Raw genomic sequence first — 7,719 nt, forward strand, 5'->3', positions numbered from 1 at the left:
TAGAGGTGGTAAATCATTGTAAAGACCCTTGGGGAAGACACCCTTGAATTCAACTAATAATTGGGAGGCCTTCGGTGATGGGGGTGTGGAACTCTCAGAGGAATGATCAGGAATCATGGCTAAACAAATAGACATTTCACTATCTATTTCCTTCTGAAATTGACGCCCGTTGAGAATGCATTTAACTAAAAAAGGAAACTTTTGTGCAGGTTTCTATGGGTTGTGCATATATGGGCACCATGTAATTTTCTTGCCCTGATAGATGAATGAGCAAGTGTTACTCTTGCCGAAGATATGTACGTCATTATCATATAACCATGAGCGATCTAGGACGATGCTTCCTACGTTCATGGGTAACACATCACATAGTACATCTTCCTAGTATAATTGGACCTTTAGAGGAAGGAGACTCTATTTTTTCACACGGATCGAGGTAGCATCGATTCAAGATACACAATATGGTTGAAGATGATCAATCAAAGGTAATCCAAAATGTGACACCATGACATCGGATACGACGTTGACACAACTACCACTGTCTTTGATCGTCTTACACATCTTATTACCAATCTTAAAATATGTGTAAAATATGGAAGTCCTCAAAGCAGAATATCAGTGGAAGGCTGGGTAAGGTTGCAACAAAAGATTCCCCTAACTGACCTAGATGGATCATGGCGAGGAAGGGATGGTGGGCAGTCAGTGATGCCAGTTAAACTTACTAATTCATCCACGATGTAAATCTCTAGTCTATACTCTTCCTCATCAATAGGCTGCTCATCTATGGTGGGCTCACTGTTGAATGGCTCCTGTCCTATGTGTAAGGTTCGTGTGTGGCATTGGGAGGCTCGGTGACCACGTTTTTGGCATTTGAAGCAGGTTATGCCCAAAGGACTGATCTACACTGGATTCGATTGTGGGGGAGCTCTCATAGTGGAATCGAGGGAAGACGACGTACGGGTGTTTGGAGTAGCGGAGGATAGTGTAAGAGCTGGAGGATGGTGCTCGGTGGGGGCGCGAGTGGGAATTGGTGTCGGTGCCGGGAGAGCTAACGATGGGTTACGCGAAGCTAAATGGTTGAAGTAAGAGGGATTGGAGGAGTGAGCTCGATCAGTGAGAGCAGATCGACTGATGACGGGTGTTTTGTATAGGCTTTGACAGAGCTCAGGGTCTTCTACAATTTATAAGCTTGCTCAAATGTAGTGCCCTTGCAGAAAAGTATTTCGGTCTCTAAATATGGATTAAGGCCAGTTCTAAATCGGGAGATAACAACTCGGAGGTTCTCCTCAACTTGGCATCTCATGTAGAATTCTTCAAATTGAGTAATGTGTTTGGAGAAGGGACATCTACCCTGCGGTAATTTATGCCATTGATCTAAGAGATTAGCTAAATATGCAAGAGGGACGTATTTCTCACACAATTTGTCCTTCATTTGGGGCCAAGTATCTATGGGTGCCTCTCGTTGTTTATGATTGAAAATTTAAGCTTTTCCCAAAAGATTTTGGCTTGACCTCCTAGTATCATCTCGGCGTACCGAACTTTCTACCACTCAAGCATGTTGTAACATTTGAAATAACTGTTTAACTTAGACTCCCAATCAATATACTCTTTAGGGTCCCCAGATCCCTCATAGTACAGAACATCGACTTTGACACTTCTTTGAATTTATTGCCACTGATTGTTGTTTTCCCCACAACAGTGATCACGAGGGGGTACCTCATTGATGCAGGACCACGTCCGAGACGACGTCCGGCCGTCACCAAGAGAAGATACTCGGTGGCGAGATCATGTCGGTGCACGACGAATGCTCGAGGGTTCGTCGGGCACAGAAATCCTGCGAAGGTGAGCTCCGATGAAGATGACCCGGGAGGGGGTGTAGTATGTGCAGCTTCCGACGAACAGAGGGAAGCCGATGTCCGGGGGTGGATGGGGTCGCCTGGAGACGGGAGGTAAACCTCCTGACCCTCGTCCGGATGGACGGGGTTGCTACAATGCCGAACGTAATTTCTTCCGCCAGAGGTTGCTCGCACATGACGGGCGAGTCGACTCATACCCAAACTGGGTAAGACGCTCAGATATACGTATTCTTCACTCGTCCTGTCCCACTCACCTATGTCTAACCTGAGCGCGGTGGGGGCAACCGAAAGGATACTATAGAAAATAAGAGATGGGTTAGAGATGGGGTATCTCGTGTTTGTCCGAGGCAAATCGTCTCGATGCAAGTAGCAACAGGCTAGAGTCGGTGCAGGGGGCACGACAAAGACGTGTGGACTGGGCGTGGAAGAGGTCGCGTGCAGCGGGGTCGTAGGAGGCTGGGTGAGCGGGGCGACAGGGGCGAGCGCAATAGCGTCTGACAGAGGGCGCGGCGCGCGCGCAGGGATGGCGCGTGCCGCAAGAGCGCACACACGGGAACGCCCGGAAGTGGGGCGTTGCGGCAAGGGTATCTAGCTCCAAACGGGCAGGCGATTGGAGACCCCGTGACGTGCGACATGGTAGACGCCTACGGCACAATTCGGCGTTTGCACTAGGCGTAGATGGGCGGACCTCGGACCTACCGGGAATGTCCATGGGAGCCCTGAGTTAACTCACTGGCCAAAGTGCGGGAGCGAGTCCACGGTCCGCAGTACGGTTTGGTCGGAGGAGCCGGGGATGGGCAACCAAGCGGCTGTGGCGGTTGGGGCCCGAAGGGGGGACTATGGCGCGGTTACACCACACCCACGGACTGCTGGCACCGGCTGAGCGGCTGAGTCTGCCGTCAGCAGGGAGCGCAGGGTGCAACTCTGATGTCGGTATCGGGAGCCCTGTCCGAGAGGGGAACGGGAGGCCGGCCTCAAGAAAAGGGGGAAGACCCCCAGGGCGATGGTTATGTCGGGTCTGATGCAGGGGAGTCGCCGCGTAGGCCCGCGCGAGGGTGTACAGCGACCGCCGGTGCAACTGCGGTTCACCTGCGGTAACTCATGGGTGTTCAGCCTCACGACGGGCCGACAGGTGAATCTCAAAGAGAGCTCAGGTGGCGGTGAGGAAAGGCCTGGCGGCCTGACGGCGGGGAAGCAGGGAGACTCGGCTCCTTCTCTTCCCTAGTGAGGCTTCCTTGTCTTCTCCCTTCCTTCTTCTTTCTAGTCGTAACCCTAACTCATCCGGGAGAAATAGCTTTTTCCAAACAACAAGTTTCAAATTTCATCAAAACAACATCGTGCCCAGTTTAGGGCAACTCTCTTCCCTTATATAGGGGAAGAGAAGGTTGGCCCATTAGACCGAAAAACCCAAAAGATAACAGGCTACTAACCTATGACCTTGACGAAAAGAAAACACGACTAAGAACGAAGATGCGGGAGGGGCGATCCTTATAGGACGAACCTCCCTCCTTACATACGATCATGACGAGTCGGTAAATGCCGAACGACAATGATTAAAAGCAAAAGACGAGTAAAGAAAAGACGTAAAGATAGCGATACGGTGTCCATTACCCGGAATACTTGAATCCGGAGTGCGTATCGATGCCTTGGCTTGCCGAGCTGGCTGAACGTGACGGCCGGCACCGCCGAGGGCGGTGGTGACGTCTCCGGAGACATATCCGGGGCTGGAGCTGGTGCTGTCGGGGGTGACGATGATGACTCCGAAGGCGTGTCCGGGGTTGTCGCCGGGGTTGTGCCATTACTCATCCTCGGGTGGATAAGGAAATTTCCTGTCCAAACGATTCCCATTCCACCCTCGGTGTCTATCGTCAGGCGGATAGGGATCATTCCGGGGGGGATGATTCCTATCATGATCTGGGATCCTCTCTTCCAGTAGATAGTAATCATCACGCGGTGGACAACTTCCATCATATATCGGGTTCTATCCAGAGGTGGATAGGGATCGTTCCGCGGGGGACAATTCCTATCTTTGCCTAGGTTTCCAGGCTCAGGCGGATAGTAATTGTCTCGACGATTCCTATTGGGGGCTGGCGTAGAATTCTCGAGAGGAACGAGATTGTCCCATTCAAGACCATTTGGGTCGCATCCCCTGGATCTAATATCAGGTTGTTCCCGATATCTGGGCTCAAGCGGGTATGGATCGTCGTGATCACGGTGATGCCTATCACGACCTCAATTTTCTAATTGAGAGATTCGCTTGCTAACCACATCGATAGAATTGGTTAAAGGGTTGTCCATGTTGGTTAATCGTGCATTAACATCACGAAAACCATTCTGGACAGCATCTAACATGCGGTCCACATCTCGCATAAGGAGGACGGGGCAGCAGGTGGAGAAGAATCCTGGTTAGGAACAGACATGATGTAACACGGTACGGCCGGGATCGACGGGGCGTGTTACGTCACAACGATGTACGATGCGTGACAATTAAGAAGAAGAATGCTCGTTTAAAATAACCCTTGGGAACTAGAAAGGACGATCCGAAGGTGGGACGATAATCCAGTAACTCTTCAACAACGACTAAGTCCGGCTCGACTCCGGGTGACCCTCGAGATCTCACGATCGAGCTAGGCGTGAGAGGCGTTTTATCGCCCGCAGGAGTTCCCCCACAACGATGATGATGGGTCATCAATCGTCACAAAAGATCCTATCTCACTCAGTGAAAGTGGCGGCCTATAGGAGACTTTGACGAGGCTAAGTGGCCAGGGAATGCGATAGGTGATTTTCTTTCATGATGTTTCACAACTTAAGATAAATGTTGATAATATATACAAAAAAAGATAAAGAAGTAGATAAATTAGCTGACATTGCACATATATATTACTATCATTTTGGATTTATCAGCTGCCGACACGTCATTGCGTGAATTAAGAAATAAATCAATTTTAATCCAATGGTTAAAATTGGTTAAAATTGATTTATTAATAACTTTTGATCCTGAAGTCCGATTGAGATTATTTTTTTATGGATGTGCTCTTCTTGATCCCCTCTTTCTATCTGTTTGGTTGGATCCTTCAGATCTAGCTTACATTGATAGATAAAAATTAATTACTAAACCGGGGTAAAATGGTGATTTTCACCATGTAACCTAGGTATAAAAGCTGAATTTCGAGAGGAGGGGTTCATTTTGGAGGGTGCTTCATCACAGCTGCAAGACAGAGAGGAGTCCCAGCCTGGATCAACAGTTTTGGTATTTTTTTCTTTCATTGTATTCAAACTTTTGTGCATTTTGAATGAAATAGGTTAAGTTGTTTGTTTCTTCATCTCCATTCTAGTCTGAACTTCTAAATCGCTTGGCTTGAGCGGCATGTACAAGCCCTGATTAGGATTGAGAGGAGAAATTGAGTAATTTTACCTGGGCATTCAATTGCATTACAAAAGAAAATTCTAAAAAATTTAGTTTTAATTCTTAGAATTCTCAATTTCCCCATTTTAGTTCTGAATTATCAATCTGCAAAAATCAACCCAACTCATTTTAAGAACCCTCTTTCATCCTCTCTAAATGACTTCTTGGATCCTTTAATTAGGATCAAAGAAGAGAATTTAGAGCCCTTAATTCTTCTAGTCTTCTCATCTCTTCTATCCCCCTCTCTAAATTCTCACCAAATTAGGGTCACTTGATCCTCATTGAAGATCAAGTTCACTCTAATTAGGATCTAAAACACAAAAACTAAAATCAAATTGAAATTCCTACTTGCCTCCCTTGGACGACACTCATACTTATCACTATACATATTAAGTAGAGTTTTATAAATTTTATTGCATAAGCCAAAAATTCACAACGACAAGGGCTAAAAAAATTTGCATAATTTTCACCCCTATTTTCGGCTTATCAATTGGCGCCGTTGCCGGGGAGGCAACACTTAGGAATTCAACATATTTTTATTGGTAAACACATTGGTCAATTGTTGCTCACGAGTTTGTTAAGTCTCCTTATTATTGATTTTGATTTAAGACGGTATTTGGTTTTTAACGACTAACGAGTGTTGTGTTTGAATTAGTGGTTTTGTATGAAGCTTAGGTCCGGATTTGAATCAGCGAGTAGTGATAGAAATCCCCCTATAGTAGATTCCACCACACCCGAGTCATCTTTCACCGAACCCACATTCATAGAGGAGATATTGATTAGACCCGTACCAATGGACCCAATAGGTAATGGAACAGGAAACCCTGAGGTAGTTAACGATGGAAGGAGGAGGATTAGAGAGTATTCCACACCAGTAGAAACCCCCATCTTAACCAGGATATCTGCCCCGATTGGAGAAGATGTGATGTTTAGAATCGATCCACACCAATTTGAGCTATTACCGTCCTTTTTGGGGAAGGCAAACGAAGAGCCCTATGACTTCTTAGAAAAATTTTACGAAGCATGTGATAGTTGCACTTACCCCAGAATTTCCAAGGAAGTTGTGAGAATGAAACTATTCCCTCATGCCCTTAAGGATAGAGCCAAGGATTGGTTTAGAACATTGGGAACAAATTTTGAATCATGGAATGATATGGAGAAGAGCTTCTTAAAAAGATATTATACAGTGGCTAGGACAAATTCTTTCAGAAGAGAGATTAGAAATTTTCAGCAGGGAAATTATACATTTAGCGAAGCATGGGAGAGATTGATGGGGCTCATTAGGAAGTGCCCCCACCATGGCATTCAAAAATGGGAGTTAGTGCAAATTTTTTATGAAGGCTTGAATGATGTGGAGAAAGGCAGAGTTGATATCTCAAGTGGAGGAGCAATAGCTGACATGTATGAAGATGAAGCTATGGCACTACTACAAAAAATGTCCGATAATTTAGCCTATCACCAAGATGCCTCCGATCATGTTAGGGTTACCCCTCGGAAAGGTGGACTGTTGGATGTTAGAGGGGTTGAACCCTAGATTACTATGGATAGAACTGAAAAACAGATAGGTGTAATGATGGGAAAAGCCATGGAAAAGATGAATGAAAAAATGATCTCACTATGGCAAGGTCAGAATAGCGGAGGAGCACCCAAACAAATAAATCGATGTGAAATGTGCTCAAGTGATAGCCACACCGGAGAAGAATGCCCTATGATATCAGAAGTGAATGCTATAGGCAGGCAAGAAGGGAGCAATGTCCAATGGGGAACTAGAGGAAACTTAGGAGGACAGGGATGGAACAACAACAACCGACCACCCCAACAGCAGTTCCAATCCAAGGCGAACAATCCCCACCACCAACAACATTATCAACCTTACCGAAATTTTTCAGATCCCACTAATGCGACACTCACCAAGGTCATCGAGGAGCTGCAAGAAGACAAGAAGAGGATGCTCAAGCTTTTTGAAGAAATGGAGGAGAGGCATCGGAGGGAGATGGATAAGCTCAATGCGGAGATCTGCCTTCACAGTGGTCAGCAATTTGTGCACGGGGGAGCACCGCAAGGTACGTGTGAAGACCCTATGAAGATGGGCGCCAAATCAGGTAAACTCCCTACTCAGGCCTGTATTAATCCTAGCAATTTACTTTTTGTTGATGACATGTGTAGTGTAGTTAATGTGCATATTCATGACGTGCATGCATTGACTGAACAACAAGAAATAGGAGAGCTGAGTGCTATATCAAAACTTAGGAGTGGGAAAGAGTTGGCTAATCCATTTGCAGCTATAGGGAAACGAAATGAAGTGGAGGATAAGTTGGAGGAAGTAGAAAAGGATGAGGATGAAGGGGTAGAGGAAAATCTGGAAAAGGAACCCAACCCCAAAACATATTGCCCACCTATCCCTTTCCCTAGTGCCTTACAAGTGAAGAAGGAAAAATCGAAAGACAGCCCACTTCTTGA

The 7,719-nt window shown here is 46.3% G+C and overlaps 1 non-coding gene across 1 annotated transcript; it reads right to left on the reverse strand.

The window, feature by feature from the left end:
* Positions 1-6,458: 6,458 nt before the first annotated feature.
* Positions 6,459-6,564, reverse strand: LOC144704031 (small nucleolar RNA R71). Its single transcript, XR_013581720.1, has one exon. It is a non-coding gene; the product is annotated as a small nucleolar RNA R71 (small nucleolar RNA).
* Positions 6,565-7,719: the final 1,155 nt, after the last annotated feature.

The sequence above is a fragment of the Wolffia australiana genome, chromosome 5, assembly GCF_029677425.1.
Source record: "Wolffia australiana isolate 7733 chromosome 5, ASM2967742v1".
Lineage (NCBI taxonomy): Eukaryota > Viridiplantae > Streptophyta > Magnoliopsida > Alismatales > Araceae > Wolffia > Wolffia australiana.